The 18,961-nt window shown below is 51.9% G+C and overlaps 1 long non-coding RNA gene across 2 annotated transcripts; it reads right to left on the bottom strand.

Annotated features, from left to right (window-relative positions):
* Positions 1-6,321: 6,321 nt before the first annotated feature.
* Positions 6,322-10,189, bottom strand: LOC114493098. 2 transcript variants are annotated; one of them, XR_004900137.1, is made up of 4 exons: positions 9,631-10,189; positions 9,313-9,425; positions 8,420-8,558; positions 6,322-6,994 (listed from the first exon to the last, which is right to left on the bottom strand). It is a non-coding gene; the product is annotated as an uncharacterized LOC114493098 (long non-coding RNA). The 2 variants fall into 2 exon arrangements; XR_003684120.2 differs by having other exon boundaries at positions 9,806-10,189.
* Between the last annotated feature and the right edge of the window lie 8,772 nt (positions 10,190-18,961).

The raw sequence follows: 18,961 nt of genomic DNA, 5'->3' as shown, positions 1-18,961 counted from the left end.
ACAGAAATCAAAATGGGTGATTTCTCAACGCACCGCACCCGCCCTCCCTTCAGAGTACGCTGAGAAGTGGGCCCCCTCGCACTAACTTTGCCGCCACCACCCGGTCCCAGCCACCACCACTTCGCCTGCATCCCTCCAACAGCCCCCAGCCCCTGCTCTCCCACCCTGACCCCCGACAGAACGGTCCTGTTCGAATGACAGATGAGGTCACTCGTCAGCTTAACGCCTGCAATGGCTCCTGTCTCGTTCAGAGTAACCCCCTCCCAGCGGCCCTCAAAGCCTGACACTGCCAGCCTGCCCCTGTTCCCTCTCTAACAACATGTCCCGTTTTTCTCCCTTATTTTACCCAGGACAGCCTCCCTGTCACCGGGTATGTCTCTGCCCCAGGGCCTTTGCATCTGTCATCTCCTCTGCCTGGACCCCTCTTTCTACCAAGGAACTACATGGCTCACTCTCTCACCTTCTTTAAGTCTTTACTTAAATGCCACCTTTTTAACGAGACCCTCTCTGACCACTCCATCTAAAATTGCTCCGTTATCCTGGCACACCGGAGCTCCCTCGTCTGCGTTGGCTTTCTCCCTGGCACATACCACCAGCAACCATCGTGTTTATGACACTTGCTTGTTTGTTTTTCTGTCACGTGCCCCTGACCACACACACACACACACACACACACAGGATTGTAAGCTCCAGTGTGGGCAATGATTTGTGTCTGTTTTGTTTACTACTGTCTCCCCAGTGCCTGGCAATAGCTCAACAAACTGTGTTACATGAATGAATGCGAAAGCACACAGGCACACAGCGTGTGAGATGACACCACAGACACCCTCGAAAAGTGAGCCAGCCCCACCTGGGGTGTGTTTTGACAGGGGGGTTAAAGCTTTCCCCCAGCACCATAGGTTGCCAACCTTCACCTTTGCTTTGCATATGTTGTGCACACACGTATGTATGTGGGCACATGTACGTGTGTGCAGGAAAGGCTGCTGGGAGTGAAAATTTGATGGTGGTAGTGGTGGAAGATGTGAAAAACTCATTGAGAACACGGTCCCCTATCCTCCTCAAGTCCTCAGAGACACACCGAGTGAGACATCGCCCAGCAGTCTGGGACAGAACAGGGGTCCAGGGAGACAAACGGCCCCACCGGGCTGATGCCGGGAGGCTGGGCAGTCTGACCAATTCAAGGAGAACTCGCCAGGGGTGGCCTGGCCCGTGCAGTGTGGGGACTTGCGATGGGGCCGTCCGGCACAGTCTGAGGAGCTCTTTCTGTTTGTATGACCCTCCCACGTCCACTCCAATGACCTCCCCTCACAGGTCAGGGCTCCGTAACTAGCCTGGAGCAGAAGGGCCCGGAGCCCGGGTCGGTAGGGTACCTGGCAGGTGGGAGAACCAGACGAGCCTGGCATACCACAGGAGCATGGCCGGGTCCCTTCCCAATGAACCAGACAAGTGAGAGCCCACGCTCAAGGTGATGAGGTTCCCCTTGAGATGACATGACTGTTGGTGGAGACTTTCAGCTCCCTCCAGTGACAGAGTCCTTGAGATTCGGCCCCGGGATTTCCACCCTCTCGTTTGGGAAGATGGGGCAGAGAAGACTTCCTTGTTACGGATAAGGAAACGGGAGCTCAGAGGCATCACAGGCCCTGTCCAAGGTCACTCCACACACTGCAAGTCGGAGACGCGAGGAACTTGGATCACGTCTGTATCAGACGCAGTTTCTGGGGTAGTCTCTGAGCTTGAACTGATGCCTAATTGGCTCCAAAATCCTAGTTTACCTGTCACTCGTTCTGCATCCCTCACAAAGCCTGGCACATTGCCAGGTGGGTGACACCTGGTGGGCACTCTGTGAATTTTGGGTCAAGCTACCAAGCAAGGATCTCCTTGCATCACCCCAGGGCCCCCACCCCCAGCCGGCAGGCCTGCACCTTTGCTCCCGGCCAGCAGGGGGCGCGCGCACATTTTTTTTCTAGCGGACTTCTCGCCAACCTCCCAGCCGCCTTTCCCCTTTTCTCCCCTCCTGTGATTGAGCATGTATTAGGCATACAGGGGCCCTACTCCAACCAGCCTGTTTAATGTCAGGAGCCTTCAAATTGGGCGGTCTTCCCCAGCAGGCAGCCCTCTGGCAATGCCTGAGATCTAATACTTGCTGAGTACTTCCTACACCAGGCACCAGCCAGGCAATTGACGAGCACCATCTCATTTCATCATCTGAGGTACTAATATGATCAATTTTACAACGGAGAATACTAAGGTGCTGTTTTTACCTCATTTTAAAAAATGAGAATACTGAGGTTTGGAGCTGTTAAGTGGCTTGTCACCCCCACCCTTAAGACCTCGCCTTTCTGTCCCCTGGTGGCGGGCACGGGCCAGGGGCAGCTGGCTGAGGCCTGGGCCCCCAGAGAGGGCCGGGTGGGAGAGAGCCCTTCCGAGAAGAGGAATGGTTTGTTCCCGCCCCAGTTCTGCGCAGGTTCCTGCGTCCTCCAGTTTTGTCACCGTTCCCCAAAGCTCCGGGCAGGCCCTTGAGCTGCCAGCTTTGTTTGTGCTGCTCCCGTGGGGCACCCAGGGACACTTCCTCCTGGTGTCGGTTCCAGCCACCTGCCATCTACTTGGAAGTGTCCGGGTGGTGACGTGGGAGGGGCGGGGGGAGGGAGGTGAGGGCTGGCCCCGTGGGAGGGGAGGAGACATCACAGCCTGTCACAGTAGAACCAGCTAGTCCTCCCCTCTGCGATCTTACCTGTCAGGAAACAAACTCAGGCAGGAGAGGCCGCTGGCCCAAGGTCACTTGGCCTGTGACGGCAGAGCCCGGCTGGAGCCCAGGACTCTGAGCCGACAGTCTTTCTTCAGGCTTTAGCTGATGATATTCTCAGGGGGCCAGAATCATCTCCTTCCCGCCACCCAGTCTCCCCCCACGCCCGGGCCGTGCTCCGTGTCTGCTCCTGCCCTTCCCATCCCAGGGACGGCCTCGTGCCCCCCTGCCGAGGCTGGTTTCTCTCCCTGCGTCAGAACCGCTGGCTGCCTTTAGCCAGTCTATAGCACATGGATTCTATTCCGGGCGGACTGATCTTCACTTCCCAGCTGATCTTGGAGACAGTGCCTGAGGGGGAGGGCTGTACAACGGAGAGGGCCCTGGGCCAGGTGCTCGGACACCTGAATCGGAACCCGGCTGGGCCACTAACTCGCAGTGTGTCTCCGGGAAGCCACTTCACTTCTCTGGGCCTCAGTGTCCCCTCTGGTCTAGATCAGGGCTTTCAGAGTCTGTGCAGGGTGGACGTCTCTGGCCAGCATGGACAGGGCTCTGCCCCTGCCCCGGATTCAGCTGTCCTAGTCCCACGTTTTTATTTCTTTCTTAAATACTTGGGCATCGGGGTGGGAGGAGAGGGGGTGAGAGCTTCTGAGGCTGAAAGAAACTTGAAAAACATTTTGAGAAAAAACCTTCTACTCGAATCTTGTTTTTCTCCATATCCTTCTCACTCCCAGACCCTAGCAGGAATATGGCACAGAGTATTCTCAATCAATAATATCTGGTAGACAGAATTGAATGCCGGTGTTGAGCCTGGCCGGGCAGGGGTGGGACATGCAGGAAGTAAATAGCCTGGAGCAGGCTCCTGCTAATGTGAAGTGGACCTTTGAAAGGGGACGGAGGCCGCCTAGAGTCTGCAGCTTCTGCTTGCTCCTCACCTCCTCCGGGTTCCCTCCCGGCTTGCCCCAGGAAGTGAGACTGCCTCTCTCACAACCCTGCCACGGGGGCCACATTGTCCTCGCACAAACCCTGTTCCATCCCCTGCTGCCAGGGCCGCCCACGCACTGGGCGGACGTGAGTCTGGCAGGCGCTGGTGTGGCTGAGCTCTCCTGGAGCTGGTTCAGGAGGGCCGTGGGGCTGGCATGGAGGGAAGTCCTGTGGCCTGGTCAGCAGGCCAAAAGCTAGGCAGGCCGCCAGGGCCCAGGGCCCCCAGGTGCAGGCCTTCCCAAGCTGCAGATGGCTACGACGGGGCTTGTCTGGGACGGGACAGATTTTGTGCTTTTTTGTCAGTTGCAGGCCCTGTTAGTTCTGCTTCCAAATCTTGGCTTCTCCTGGAGCTACAAATTACACTGTAGCCTTCATCCCGTAGCAGGGCTTCCATGCCCCAGGGTAATCAGGGACCACCCCGATGGTGCAAGTGCGGCTGCCCACAATTAGAAAAGCCTGTGTCCCACAGTCAGTGTTTAACTCTGACCCAGGTAAGGAAAGGCATGGGACGTAACAAAGGAGAACCAGTGTTACAACCCCAGTAAGTTTCATCAGACACTTACTGACACGATGTTTGAATTTCCTTGCCATCGTCATCTCCGCTGTTATTCCGGCACCCGCCCACCTCTGCGCTGCTCTGAGGTTTACTTTATTATTATCTGCCGCATTCTTGGGTCACTCATCATAGTTATTTGTGCATTCACCTCAGATTGTCTCAACAGGAACATCTTTAATCTTTAAGAAATTGCTACATGCTGGGCACCGTTAGGAACTTTGCAAACTTTGTTTTATTTAGTCATCACAATGGCCCTGTGAAGTATGTTTTTGGTTGCAAGTAACAACCTCAGTTCTGTTGGCCTGAGCCAGTGGTCCCTCATCGGACAGTGGAGGAATTGATGTCCTCAGGAAATACTCTGGAAGTGGGTGGCTCCAAGGCATGAAAACCCAACTGCTGAATTGTGCCACCAGGACCCGGGTTCTTGTCATGTTTCCGTTCTATCATCTTTGGTGTATTGGTTTGATTCCCTGAGTCGTTGTCTTCATCACAGCAAAATGGCTGCTGTGGCTCCAGCCATCATTCCAGACATAACATGCAGCTGCTGAAGGACAATTGTTTCTCTCATGTTTTAAGAGCAAGAGAATATTTCCTAGAACAACTCTTCACACACATGCCATAAAGATCCCCACGACGTCTTAACTGGAACTGGGTCCCATATCGACCCAAACATGAATCACTGGCAAAGGAAGCATGAAACACCAAGATTAGTCTAAAGTCATTGGGATTTCTCCCACCCCACTTCAGGCACGTGGAATTCCGAGAAAAAATTCAGGGCACTAGGAAGGAAGCAGTAGCAACAATTGGTTGGCAGTCAAAAATGTCTCCCACGAGGGTAATTATTTTTTATCACCATTTTACAGATGGGAAAACTGAGATTAAGAAAACTAAAGTAATGCCTTAAAGTGACAGTCAGATGCCAAGTGAGTATTTGTACCCAGAACTCTTTTAACTCCAAAGCCCTGACTCATTGTACTATGGAATGTACCCAGCACTATTCTCTATCTGCTTATGAGTAAGAAAAATTCTTATACCCACACCTACCTCAGATTCTTGCTGGAACAGGGAAGGTATACATAATATATACATACACTCACATAATATTTTACTGGCAATATCATTACATCAGAGGAATTTACATTCAGGTGCCTTCATTGGACTAGCGTTTACCTAGGGCCCTCTGGGTGACTTTGGGGGGTAGAAGGTACGCCCGAGCCTTGAACTAGAACAAGCCGCCGATGGGGAGGTTGCGTGCATGGGGAACCAACCACAACTCTTTGTGACACACACAGACCGCCTTGGGGTTGCAGAGACAGACGCGCTGGACACCAGGTTCCCAGGAAAGGCGGAGACTGAGGTGGGATTTGAAAGATGCACAGAAGCTGGTTCAAGAAGAGGGGGGAGCATTCTTCCTAGGCAGAGGAGAGAGCCCTGCACAGGCACGGGCTTGCAAGTTCCTGTGGCGTCCGAGGAACAAAGGGGGATTTCATGTGGTCAGAAAGTAACTGAGGGGCAAGAAGAGGGAGCCAGAGGGGTTGCGGGGGTTTCCCAAGGGCCCTGTGTCCAAGTGAAGGAGCTTGTCTTGATTTCGGTTCGGCGTCTGGAAGACTTTTAGGCAGGGCTGTAAAGTGATCAGATTGGAATGATTTTGAAGACCCGGAACCCCCAGTGAACCCAAGTGAATGTGAGTGGGCAACGCAGAAGGCAGGCATGGGCGGCTCAGGCGCAGATGTGCGCTCCAGATGTGTGGACTCCGGCGCAAGTTACGAGAAGTCACCAAGAAGGGATTAGGAGTTACTTTCCCTGGGGACGGCAGCATGGTCAAGTTGGGGCCGACGTGCCTGTGCACGAGGGACGAGCAGACCTTTCAGGGTTCAAGAAGACTCACAGAGACGATGAATAATGACTGATGTATCCATATGGAACAAACACACTGACTCTGAGGTGCTTATTATCATTTTCATTTTATTTATTTATTTTTAGACAGAGGGGAAGGGAAGGACAAAGAGAGGGAGAGAAACATCGATGTGTGGTTGCCTCTTGCATGCCCCCTACTGGGGATCTGGCCCACAACCCAGGCATGTGCCCTGACTGGGAATTTAATCAGTGACCCTTTGATTCACAGGCCACTGAGCCACACCAGCCAGGGCTGACATTATTACTAAAAGCTAGCATCTACTGGGTGTTCACTGTATTCTAGGCACTCTGCTAAGTACTCTACGAACATTATCTTATTTCATTCTTACAACATCTCGTAAGGGAGATTTAAGCTAAATTGTGTGAAATTGCCAATATGTGGTGTATTTAATTTAGGAAAACAGATCAGGAAACCTGGAGGTTGGCAAAGGTCATGTAGTCACACATAGCAGACTTAGGATTCGAACCCATATCTATCTGATAAGGACTTTAAGGCAACCTTGAGTTCCAACTGCAGCCACCACTTCCTACTAGCTGTATGTCCTCGGACAAGTTACTTAACCTCTCTGAGCTTCCATTTCTTCATCTATAAAATGGGGATAAAAACTGAACCCTCTTCGTTAGGTATGGATTAGAAGAGAGACTGCATTAAAATAGCACGATGCCAGATGCAGAAGAGGTGTCCAATGACTGTTAGCTGTGCTTGTCTTCGTTGCTATTAATAGTCCAAAGCCTGGGCTGTTAAGCCACTTCCCCGCCTGCTGTGGGGGAGATGCCTTCTGGAGTCCGTGTGTCCCCTGGACAGAAAGGAAAAGAGATTGTACTACAGGAAACATGACCAGTTCCAGTGTCACCGGTGGAGAGTCTTCAAACGCACAGGGTGAGGGGAGCCAGGAGCTGTGCCTCTCGTTTCCAGAACCGCAGGCCCTTCTCCGTCCTTCCTCTCTGGAGGTCTGGGGTCCTCGCGGTCACGGGGGATTGACCCAGGAGGAAGCAGCCTTTCTCACCGGGGAATGGGGCTGGGGCCACTCTGCTCTCACTCAGGGCGGCCTTCCTAGGAGCTGTTTCTGCCTCCTTTTCTCATGAACCAGCCTGAATAAGAGAGTATTTCCAGGAAATCCCGGCTGCCTGTGCTTTTTCGGTAACCACCTCACTCAGTGAGGGGTCCTGCCAGTCCCCACTGTCCTCAGACCTCATGTATGTGTTCTCTGACACGTGTGTGTATGCAGCTGTGTGTGTGTGTGTGTGTGTGTGTGTGTGTGTGTCTCTCCGGGCCCAAGTGGAGCTGGGCTGGCACAGGCTGGGGGCTGGCCGCTTCTCGACAGCAGCACCTCCAGGACACCTTTTCCCCATCACATTCCAGGCCTGGGTGGGGCGCCTGCCTGCTGGGTGCGGACGGACTCTCTGCGCTTCGCCATCTAAATCTTAGGGTGTTCTTTGGGCAGAAATTACAAGTGCTGCTAGTAATGACATTCAAACCCTGGCCTCCAGCTGTTCTCAGCATATCTCTCTCCTGGAGAGGGACGGGGGGGGGGGGGGGGGGTGCTTCAACTCAGACTGACATGGAGGCAGCTGCACGAATAAAAGGCTGAAGGAGGTTGAAAACAGGCGGGCCAGCTAAACCACACCTTTGTTTCAGCATTTTTTTGGATGCGCACAGATCTTTCCGGCACCGTCTGCCCTTTTGCTTGGCTGGACTCTTGCACAAGACCTGGCTGCCCTTAGCTCAGTCTCTCTGAAAAACATGTTCAGCCCCCTCCAGAGAAACTCAAAACACAGACACTCCTTATGCATTTTCCTGGAAACATTCTATAGCTCCAACCTGGGAAAGCTTCCAAAAGTTTTGGAGAACCAAAGATAACAAAGGGAGAGGGAGAGGGAGAGGGAGAGAGAGAGAGAGAGAGGTGGGAGAGGAGAGAAGCTTGGGCAAATGCTCCTGTTGGTTAATGTTCAAGGGAACAGACTTGGATTGTAGGGAAAGGAAAAAGGAAAGGTTTCCCAGGTCAATTTAAACATTTGTGCTATTTGTTTTAGAGGCAATTTCAAAATATTTGGCCTCCCCAAAGCAAATTTTTGGAATCTACCCAGAGGGTAAAAACTTACCCTTCCCTCCTCAACCTGGAAGTTTTCACACCAGAGGCCCTACTCATTCCTGAGCTCTGGCTTTTAGAAAGGACTTTCCCAGCCTTCCAAGACTCCCTGCCCTCCCTCACCCTGCTGACCTGTAAGGAGTTATTTTTGCTCCACCTTCAAGCAGCTGCATTCCAGCTGTGGCGCTATTATGAAACATTCAGGAATGCCCTGGCTGGAAAGGTAAATGAGGAATGTGTCCTAACGACACCTGAATGCTGGCAAAAAAATCTGCAAACAGAGGAGCACAACGAACAGATTCTTGACTTCGGGTTCCTTTTATAAATCTGTGCAGAAGAGCCAGCTGTGAGCTTACAGAGTCTTTAGTGGTTTTACAGACAAAAGTGCTGACCAGCCTGACACCCCTTACTGTGAAATGCAAGAAACGAAATTTGAACGTATTTGTGAAGAGTCAAAAATATTTCCACCTGCTCGTGAGCTCTCATCTTTTTAATTAAAGGCATCACCTTGCTCAAAACAAGCCTTTGGAAGAACAAAGTAAACAGAACCTTAATTTAGGAATTTGCCAATTGATCTTGCCTACTGTAAGCAGGTTACAGCAGACGATGCGGGTCTCTTGGGGGGGATCCCATCCCTTCCAAAGGTGCTGCCTTTGCCTGAGGATCCAGGTGGGAAGGCAGCCTTAGAGACCAACAAAGATCCTTTAAATACACAGAAGTGGGCCAGACAGGGCAGGTCTGAGCAAATGGCTTTTTACGCAGCTGAACCAAGCCCCCCATCCCCCCACCGCAGCTGTCAGAACAACTGCCACCAAGCCCTCCGGATTGCCAGAGTGCTGCGGCAGGAACTGGGGCCTTTCCCCTCAGTCACCCCACCATCACATCACCTCCCGAGCCTGCCCCATAGGCCTCAGGCTAATGACAGCCCATCTCACTGCCTAGGTTTAGACCAGCTGGCAGCCGCCCCCTAGCCACACGCTCTCTTATCCAAACTGCTTAATTCCCTGGGTCCTGAGATTCTGCACCTTTTCACCAGCACCATCGGCCACCAAGCAACAATGAACCGCCATGGGAATTCTTTGAGAAGCCAAGTATCCAGGGTGAGGCACTCCATGAAGTCCTCCATCAATTCCCGGTGCTGAAAGCGGATATGGAAATTTAGTAGGAAAGCTGGTGGCCTGGGACCCAGGGGGCCACTAAGCTATTGTGAAAGCTTTCCTCTCCCCACTTCTTCCTGCTCCTGCTGTCCCACTTCAAACACTCCCTACCATCCACCTTTTAACACCTCCAAGGCCACCACTGCCACCCCCCTCCCACCATGGGCTCAACAACCTGCTTCTCACCCAGGTCCTTTCAGAGTGCAGCGTGCTTCCGTTGCCATGGAGAGTGCCTGTTTCCCCCCACCCACGCCCCTACGTTTGGGGGCTTTGAGACCCTAGGAGGAAAGTTCCAGAAAAGCCCCAAGCATTGTCCCTCCTGAAAACAATGGCTCCCAGGGTCTGTGCCAGACACACTCACAGCACCCGAAATAGACCCATTGTCTTCTTGTGCAATATCCAGGAATTTGGTGAAACTCATCATTTTTCAGGTTACCGATAAATGCAAGTTTGGAAACTGAAACAGGAAGGAACACAGGCTGAGAAGGCTTTTATCCAGCCCACAGCATTTCTCTCTCCAGATGCAATATCGTTTTCTCGTTTCGTTTTGTTTTGTTTTTCAGCCGCACTTTGGTAGGGTTAAAATTAGCTGGCAGCATTCTGGTCACATGCTAGACAGCAAAACAAAAGGGAGCTGTTCCGAGGCGGCTCCTGAAGCAGCCCAGCAGACCTTCCTAATCCATGGGCTTCTGGGAGCTGCCTCCTCAGGCCTGGGTGCAGGGGGGCCGCCCCGGCGACGCCCCTCTGTTGCCCGTCTGCTGTAACAGGGCAGGACGTGGGCAGTGTCCAGGCTGTTTGGAATCTCGGGGCTTGCCTCCATCTGGGAAGGCACTCAAGAGCCCCAAAATGGTTTTTGCAAATCTTCCCATTTGGAAGAGGAAGGCTGGGGAAAAGGAAGAACTTTTGAAGCCAACAAATAAGCACATACCACAAGGACGTGGAGAGACAGAGGAAGGGTAGGGTCTGAAATGCGAACAGAGGCATCGCCTTCTGGGGAAGGGGCTGCTCTTGCCATGGTTAAAACGGAAAATCACGCGTCCGTGCTGTGCGCAGGCAGCTCTGCGCATAGATTCTTTATCTCTGGACCCTGATAATAAAGGGTTCCTCGTGATCGGCTTTGTTCTTCTGGCTTAAAACTGTCACTCGAAGGCCGGGATGAAAGATACAGCCTCTGATTCATGCATGCAGTCAGGAAACAGCCCTTGCTCAGTACAGAAACATGTCGGCCAACCTGGGAAAGGGATCACCACCACGAAATATGCTTGGGCTTGCCAAAGCTTAGCAGCTCTGAGAGCCAAAACCCCAGCTGCCTGGATTGTCTGGGGAAGCTGGGGTCTGGGGTGGGGGTGGGAGGAAGGATTGGGAGAAAGAGGGACTTTTGCAATCACCTGATTTCTGCCCCCCCCCCCAATTCTGTCCTGTTTAATTCCAAGCCACACCCATCTCCAGATATCTCAAGGGTAAATTGATCCTGAAAATCGCATAGAACACGACCCCTTCCAGCTCTGTGGCTGCTGGCAAGGTGAAGCAGATGGCTTTTATTGATAAATTTATTTACTTGGAAGGGGCTACTTGAAGTCAGGAAATGCCAGCGAGACAAGACTGTGGGTGACTCTGGCCAAAGCTGCCGTGACAATCATAAGCAGACACCCAGACAGAATCCGGTTAAAACAAATTGCAGGTAAGTCCCAGGAACCCGGGGCATTCTCCATCTCTGTTCTGTCTGGCCTCCAGGGCAGCCGTGCACTCAGAAAGAAATCCCTCGGTTGGTTCAACATTCTGTGATACTCAAAGGTTTGTGTCAGCTATGTAGCACCCGCTTTCTCAAAAGGGGTTCACAAGCCGAGCAGGCCTCCGACTGGGATCTCATCTTGAAGCCCTCATTATCCCGACAGGCCCAAACAGAAATTCCCCCTGCCTTAGCGCCTGGCACATAAAGTCCTCTTTAATAAACATGCACCATTTCTTAGTGGAACAGCCTCAAGGTGTTAAAAGTACATAAAGGTCTGAAAGCTGAAGCCCTAGATAAACAGTGAGCTGAAATATATTTAGCAGAAAATATTGAAAGCCACAGGAAAAATATGTTCTCTTCCTGGGATGTTAACAAAGGTTTAGGTTCAGGAAAGCTTCAGGAAACGGCGAGCTGGGTCGAGCAGGAATGCTGCTCAATGTAAATAAATCACTAAACCTCTTTGGCCTCCATAGGCCTTGGCTGGAATAGACGATTTCATTTTTTCCCCATTAAACAGGCCACCCGGAGAGTTGGCATTATAGACCTGAACATGTACCAAATCTGAATGTGCTGTTTTGTTTCTGTACATTGAATCAGACTGTGTTTCAAACAGCAGCTTGTGCAAAATAGGAGGCCAGCCATCCAGACCGGCGTAACCTCACGCCCAGCATAAATGATAGACCTGTTTCACCTCGGATCACCCAGTGTCTTGTCTCCAGAAACATACCCTCTGTTGTTGCTGCCCGGGGTGATGTCATGCTCATTCTCAAGCCCGAGGCTCCAAAGCGCTTGGGTGCCTCCACTGCAATAAGATGCTTTCAGAAAGACCCAGATTTCCTGTGGTCTTGGGGCAGGGAGAGAGAGTACAGGGAAAGGACAGGCAGCCGCTCTTTCTAAGATGGATGCTGCATGATGTCAGTGGCTGGCGAAAATATCTGGCATCCTTGCAGTTCTAAGTTGCCAGCAAAATATTATTAAAAAGATAAAATACACGCAAACTGTGCAGAATGTAGGGCTCCTGTGTTTACATCCGGGTTTTGATGACTCAAAGACTTACACTTGGACTTGCTGAAAAGCTCTATTAAAAACACAGCTTTGTGAAAGCCCCCAGGGAGCAGGAAGCAGGGCTGGGGAGGGCGTGTGATTGTCTGGGTGGGGGGGTGGGCGTTTTGGTGAGCTGCCCAAAAAGGGTGCTTAGTCCTGTGGTCCTCTCTGGCACTTAAGAATCGGGAACCGCCTAGAGGTTAACCCTCCTCTCCGCTTCGGAACCAGGGAGAGGAGGGTTAACCTTTTTCCAGAACATTTATTTCACCATCTCACTGACTAGGAGGAGGAGGGGCGGGAGAGAGCGAGAGCCTGCCGCGCAGAGAGGCTGCGGATCACAAGGCCACTCTGATAGCCTCCTGTCCCCATGGCAACCGCAACGGCATTTATCAGTTCCTTCTGCGCACAGGCACAGCAAATCTGCATTGCACATGGCAGGCTTCCAGCATTTCAAATGAAAGAGCACTTTGAACGGCTGCCAAGTTTGGAAGGAGCAGAACTGTCAGGACTGCTTAAAGCTGGCAGTTTATACTGGGGAGGCTTTCGCTTCCCAGAATCCTCCGGGCCTGGCGAGCTGCCAAGTACTTAGCGGAAGCTAAAAAGTAACTCGCTCTGCTCCCTCCCCTCCCCTCCTCCCTTGCCCCGGCTCTCGCTACCGCCACTGCCCCCCCCCCCACGCCATTCACCGCAGTGCTCTCAAAAATTTCCACATGTCCTGTGTCACCAGTGCAGACTGTACAATGAAAACCAGAACCCTGGCTGCCCATGCCCGGGCTTTTATTAATAGGGGGCGGGGGGGGGGCAAGTTGGAATCTGACACTGACAGCTGGGGCACCAGGTCTCTACTGTACCTGCCATAACCACAGGGTGTGAACCTGTGCGTGTGTGTGTGTGTGTGTGTGTGTACGCCTTGCAGCCTCAAAAATACATGAATAAAAATAGAAGTGAAAGGAGCTTCAGTGTAGACATTCCGAGTACAGGGGCGCTACTAGGGTGGATTTCGGTGGGGCGTTTGGAGCTTCATTTGGGGCAGGGAATGGAGGTTGCGCAGGCAGCGCGGTTCAGACGCAGCCTTGCCAAGAGCCTTGGGGAAGAGGGTTGTTATTGAGAACCCAACCAGTGTGGGAGCTCTTCTATCTCTCGGGTGTCGGTGAAACCTCTGAGGCCACGGATGGGGAGGGAGTCTGACGATGGTTTTCAATGGAAAGTTTACCAGATAACTTCTGATTGCAACGCTGTCACACACAGCCCAGAGCACAAGGGCTTCTGCTAGCAGAAACTGGAAATTGGCACCATGTTCACTGTGCTGAAATTTTTTTTTAAAAAAATTTATACTCTACACTGAGATCAAGGGCCCGGGCTTCATTTTCCAGCACAAATAGAACAAAAATTGTCTGCCGCTTAGGCAGTTGGATAGAGTTCAGGAAAACTATGTCTGGCATTAATTCCAAAGTGGAGGTTTTGGTTCAAGCGAGGCCCATTAATTTCAGTAAACTGTTTTCACTAGTCCAGTCCCTGCTGTGCAAGAACTATTTATTACCTTTTGCTAACTTGATGTCTGCAGAGTTGTAAAGTCATGGGGGGAACAATCCAGGGTGGAGATATCTATATCTTGGATCAAATGGGTTTTGCACCTTCCCTTTGGGGGCCGTGTTTCATGAGGCATTTTCTATGCACCGTTTTTGTTTATCAGCCCCCGTTTTTGTTTTTGTTTTTTAAATCCATCTTGCACAATGAATTAGAGGGGGACAAATCCTCATGGGGAGGAAACTAGCAAGAGCAGCAAACACCTATCTCCTGCCCCCCTCGGGAGGGCACCTCCCAGATGCGGGGATGTTTTGTGTGCCTGTCCCCGGCTCCCAGGCTGCGGGGCCAACGCGGAGCCCTGACATGATTCACCCTGGCGATCCCGTCTAAAATACACCAAGACAGTCGATTTTGGCATTTGTTCTCCCTTAGGAATTTTACTAGCTGCCTTAGAAAAGCACATAAATTGCTTCCCCCTCCCTCCCTTTTTTCCATGCCTCCTCTCTGCATCCCCACCCCACCCCCATTCCATCTTGATGTCATTTCAAAGGGAAGGATGAAAGGGGGGGATTTGTCAGGCGGTCAGGTTTGTGAATGTGTCTTTCTAGACCTCGACACACACAGACACACACAGGCACACACACCAGTTGAGAATGAGAATGTTAATCAGAATTAAAAGCCAGTAAGTGTTATTAAAGCATCAAACATGAAGACTTAGAGAGAGGAGGGGGAGGTGGGGGTGGGGTGGGGGGGTGGGGGGTAGAGTGAGTGGGAATGAAATATAATTCCGTTCTCTGCCTGATTTACTAAAAGAAAGGAGGGGAGAGGTAACACCAATTTGGTCAGCTTGTCAAATGTCAGAATTATTGGTCTTTCCTTTTAACTACCCCTCCGCCCGCCCCAACACAGTCAAGTTTTGTGCCTTTCCCAACTGTGATTAATCTCTGGCAGAGGCTAGAAACAGGAGTAGGATTCTTGGCTGCCCATTCTGATAAACAATCTGTTCTTGGGAAGAGTAGGTGAAGGGGGCGTCAGGGGGCGTGTTGCGGGGGGTAATCTGCGGGCGTCGTGGGGGAGGGGAAGAGGAGGGAGGATGCCCGAGGCCAGCCCACCTAACGCTAGCAGAGGCCCGCCCTCCCGGAAAACGCAAGTGCCCCTCCTTTGGAGCGCGTGGTTTGGGGTGGGTCAGGTTTCCTGCCCTTAAGAATGTGAGCAGACAGTGGATTCATTCTTGCTGCCAGTTCACAACGTCCAGGAAACGTCAGAGGGACTACGAGGACGGCAGCGGGGGGTGGGGGTGGGGGGGAGTCCGCGTGCCTGGAGGCCTCAGACCCGTTTTGAACGCCCTGGGCGCTACAGACCAGGGACTCGGAGGCAGAGACTAATTGCCTGGGTAAACCGAGGCAGCGGCAGGCAAGGTTGGGTGGAGCTGTGGTGTTAGGAAGCATTGTAAAGCGGAACAGAGAAAGCAAGAAGGTGTTCAAAACAAAAGGAAGGACTGTCTTGCGGCGTCGGAGGTCGCCGGCATCCAAACTGTGTAGGCAACAAAGCTGGCTGTGGATTTTGCTGTGGGTTTATTGTGTGGGCAGCCAGGCGGAAAGCGACAATGTGAAAAAGTGGGGAGGGGCTGAAGGGAAATCAGTGCTGAGAAGGCTGCGCATGGCTGGGAAATGTCACCAAGGAGAGTGCAGTGGCACCGAATAAAAGATGAATAATCGGCTACCTTTTGGAAAGGGAATGTAAAGATATTAATAAAGGCAAGAACCCTGCTTCTTCTCAGCCTGAAAAGCAAATCCATTTCTCACCGCCTGCCTCTCCCCCCCTCAACCCCAACACACACACACACACACACACACACACACACACACACACCCTCTTGTCTACCTTGAATCCAAGAAGCTTAGGCTGGGCTCTTGCTTTCCTCTAGATTTAATTACAAGAAAATGCTGAACAAAAACCTGTAATTACACCCTTAGTCCCTGCCACTCAGGCGAAGCACACTTCCTGCCTAGTTTTGTTTTTTAAAGAAGAGGTCATTGCCTCTTTTCTTTCTAAATTGACCAAAACAAACCAAAAAAAAAAAAAAAAAGTGAAAGCCCCAAATGCATCCAACTGTTCCAAGCTTCAGCACCACGAGGGATTTGGGGACAGAAAGTCCTGTCCCTTTAGGAGAGGTGAGAAGACAGCCTAACCTTGCTATTGTCTCCCTCCGGCGTTTAGGTGCAGAGTAGTCACTGCCTCTTTGTCTGTCCGCCCAGAAGAACAGAGGCGCTGGGCTGGCCACCTCAGGAAGAAACCTGCTAAGAGCAAGATGAAGAGGTGGACAGGCCTCGCTTCCCAGCTATTTTTATACCCAGAAGGGCTTAGTGCTGGAAAAGAGGTTCTTTACAACGGCTCAGCTTTCTGAAGCCCTAGGCATGAACATACAGAATTTCACAGTGAGCCCCTGAAGTAGGGAGAATCGGTTTTAATGTCAACACTTGACAGGTGAGGAAACTGAGGCCCGGCAGGAATAAACAGATGGCTCTCAGTCAGTCCTCTGGCTGGCGAGAGTGTTGAACAAGCACCGCCTCTAATGACTTTTGGGCTCTTGCATCAGGAAACTAGGACACCGAGGAGGAGATGGAAGCTTCTAGACTTGGGGCTGGAGCTAATCGGGTTTAGTTGATCGTTTAAATCCCCAGGACTGAGAAAGTGCTTGCTAAATAAATAGTTGAATAACTGAATGAATGGCAAACGGAAAGGCCCAAGCTGAGGAGTCGGGAATGGAAACCCAACAGGCCATCTGGCAGCCGAGTTTCAGCTTTGAAACAATATGTAAGTGACTAGAATAGTTTCACACCCTCTCCGGACACATCCGACTTCGGTCCTCTGGGTCTGGCCAGAGAGGGAAATCAGGTTAAAGCATGGCGGTGTCTGGATGAGTCAGGGTTGGGGGCACCCGGCTCCCTCAATTTCTGGCTCCAGTGGCAGGTAGACCAGGTTTGACTATCTGGGTTGGGGGCTCCTCGTAGGCTAGACATGCTTTGAGGGCAGCAGCCTGCCATGGTCATCAAGCAGCCCCCAGCTCAAGTGTAGGAGGGTACCTACTGGGTGTGTGTGTACACAGCAGGTGTGGCCTCAGTGAGGTGAGAAGAGAGGGCTGTTACCTGTGTGCTATGAACTGCGGGTCTGCAGAGAGGCTCCTTCCATCATAAAACACGCTCTGTCCACGTCCTCCTACCCCGTCATCATCTAGCCCGAGGTCCTTCTGAGGTGGGGACATTTAAAATGCAGCCATCCCCCCCCCCCCCCCCCGCAGTAAGGGCAGCTCACTAAAGCTCCTAAACACTTCAGTGTGTTCCAGAGCTTCATGTTTTCCTCCATCACCTCTGCCTAAAGCCAGGGCACATAAAACCCAGGGGGAGAGAGAGCAGTCTCAGGGGATGCCAGGGAAACATGGCCACACAATTTTGCTCAAATCTAAATGATGACTGATTTTAACTCTAAACTATCTGGTGCTAATTTGTGCATAATCTTACATCTATTAGGACAGTACTGGCATTCATAATCTGTAAACTCCTATAGGGAGAGGCATTTGACTTTCTTGCCATTTAAAAAAAATTTTAGTTGTTTTTTTTTCTAAGAGAGAAAGAGAAATATCGATTTGTTGTTCCACTTATTGGTGCATACATCGGTTGATTCTTACACATGTGCCCCGACTGGGGATTGAACCCACACCCTTGGTGGATTGGGATGATGCTCCAGCCAACTGAGCCATGAAGCCAGGGCCTTTCTTAGAGGCATCAGGGACATACTCCCCCCATCACCACCAACACCACCAAAAAAGGCTAGCAGCAACTGGTGAGTGCGAAGAAGGAATGCAGGGTTTAGAGCCAGGGAGCCTGGTTTCCAGTAATTGTTGACCAGCTCTGGACCTGCTTTCCTCACCTATACAGGAGGGTGATGAAAGTAACACCTACCTCACAGGGCTGCTGTGGGGACTGGTGAGATAATGTCTGGGAACGCACTGCAGAGCCCTAGACAAATGTTGGTCATTATATTGTTCGTAATAATCTCTTACACTGGAGTAAGTACATTATAACATTTTATCATTTGCACAGACTAATGAGGCAGGCAAAGGAGGCGGTCGAATTATTCCCATTTTACAGACTAAGGAACCGAAAGTTCAAGTGATTTGCTCAAGGTCAAACAGCTATATAGGGTCAGTCAAGTCCAAGTTGAACATCGTAATGTAAATATGTACTCAGTCTTAAGTGCCCTCCCTTCCTCTTTTTCTCCTGAGTTTCAGGTTGAACCGCCCAGCAAAGGCAAGTCAAAATATTTGGAGATCCTGGCCCATCCACCTCAAACAGGGACAGCAGTGATGGCTGCCTGTCTCTACCAGACTTGACAGGAGAACTGCGAGGCTGCAGGGAGGGCTTCGCGTTCTGAGGCCCGGCCTTCTGGCTGCCCCAGCAGGAAAACGCCGGCGACAGCGGGTCTCTGTAGCTGGACGGTGGAAATCCCCAGCTCTGATGCTGGCCGAAGGGAACCCACCCACTGGCACTCCTGCTTGCTGCAGAGGCCCAGGCGCATGCGGGGTAGGGTGGAGGGTCCCGGGGTGTGCGCACCTGTGGGCTGGACAGCCCCTTCCGGGCTTTCTGCCCACACCGGTCCTCCAAACCCTCCTTCCCAGCTACCCCTCCTTTTCTTGGGGTGTGCATATTTGTTTTAACCCAACCGGGTCGGTGAATAGCACCCTTGTTTGGGGCTTCCTCTTTTTTTCCCCTCTAGGCCTGATCCCCGGGAGACTCATTCCAGGGTTCCTTTATTTTTGGACCTTAAAAAAAATCAGCTATTGCTGAGGACAGCGCTGGACTCCCCCGTGCCCTGGCATGCTGGCATCCTGGCAAGGAAAGGAAACGGGGAGGAGGCAGGAACCAGACACGACTCCCCGCACCGCCCCCCCCTCCCCGTCCCCCGCCTTTCTTCCCTTCCCTGCTCCCCGCCCCTTCAGGAAGAAAGCAGTCAGAGATCTGATCACTCTGCGGCCGCTGTGCCAGCACCAACCACTAACTAGGTCCTCCTTTTCCTTCCACCCAGTTTTGAACGGAGCGCACAGGGGCCTGCGTGCCATGGGCTGGGCAGGTCTGGGCGGGCGGCGCAGGGTCCCCTCCCCGGGGTTTCTCAGCGAATCACGTTGTTCCTGGGATTTCACGGTCGAGTGGCTCT

The sequence above is a fragment of the Phyllostomus discolor genome, chromosome 1 (assembly GCF_004126475.2).
Source record: "Phyllostomus discolor isolate MPI-MPIP mPhyDis1 chromosome 1, mPhyDis1.pri.v3, whole genome shotgun sequence".
In the NCBI taxonomy this organism is placed as follows: Eukaryota; Metazoa; Chordata; class Mammalia; order Chiroptera; family Phyllostomidae; genus Phyllostomus; species Phyllostomus discolor.
Note: the sequence above shows the minus strand (reverse complement) of the source record. Positions and strands in the feature narration are given on the sequence as shown.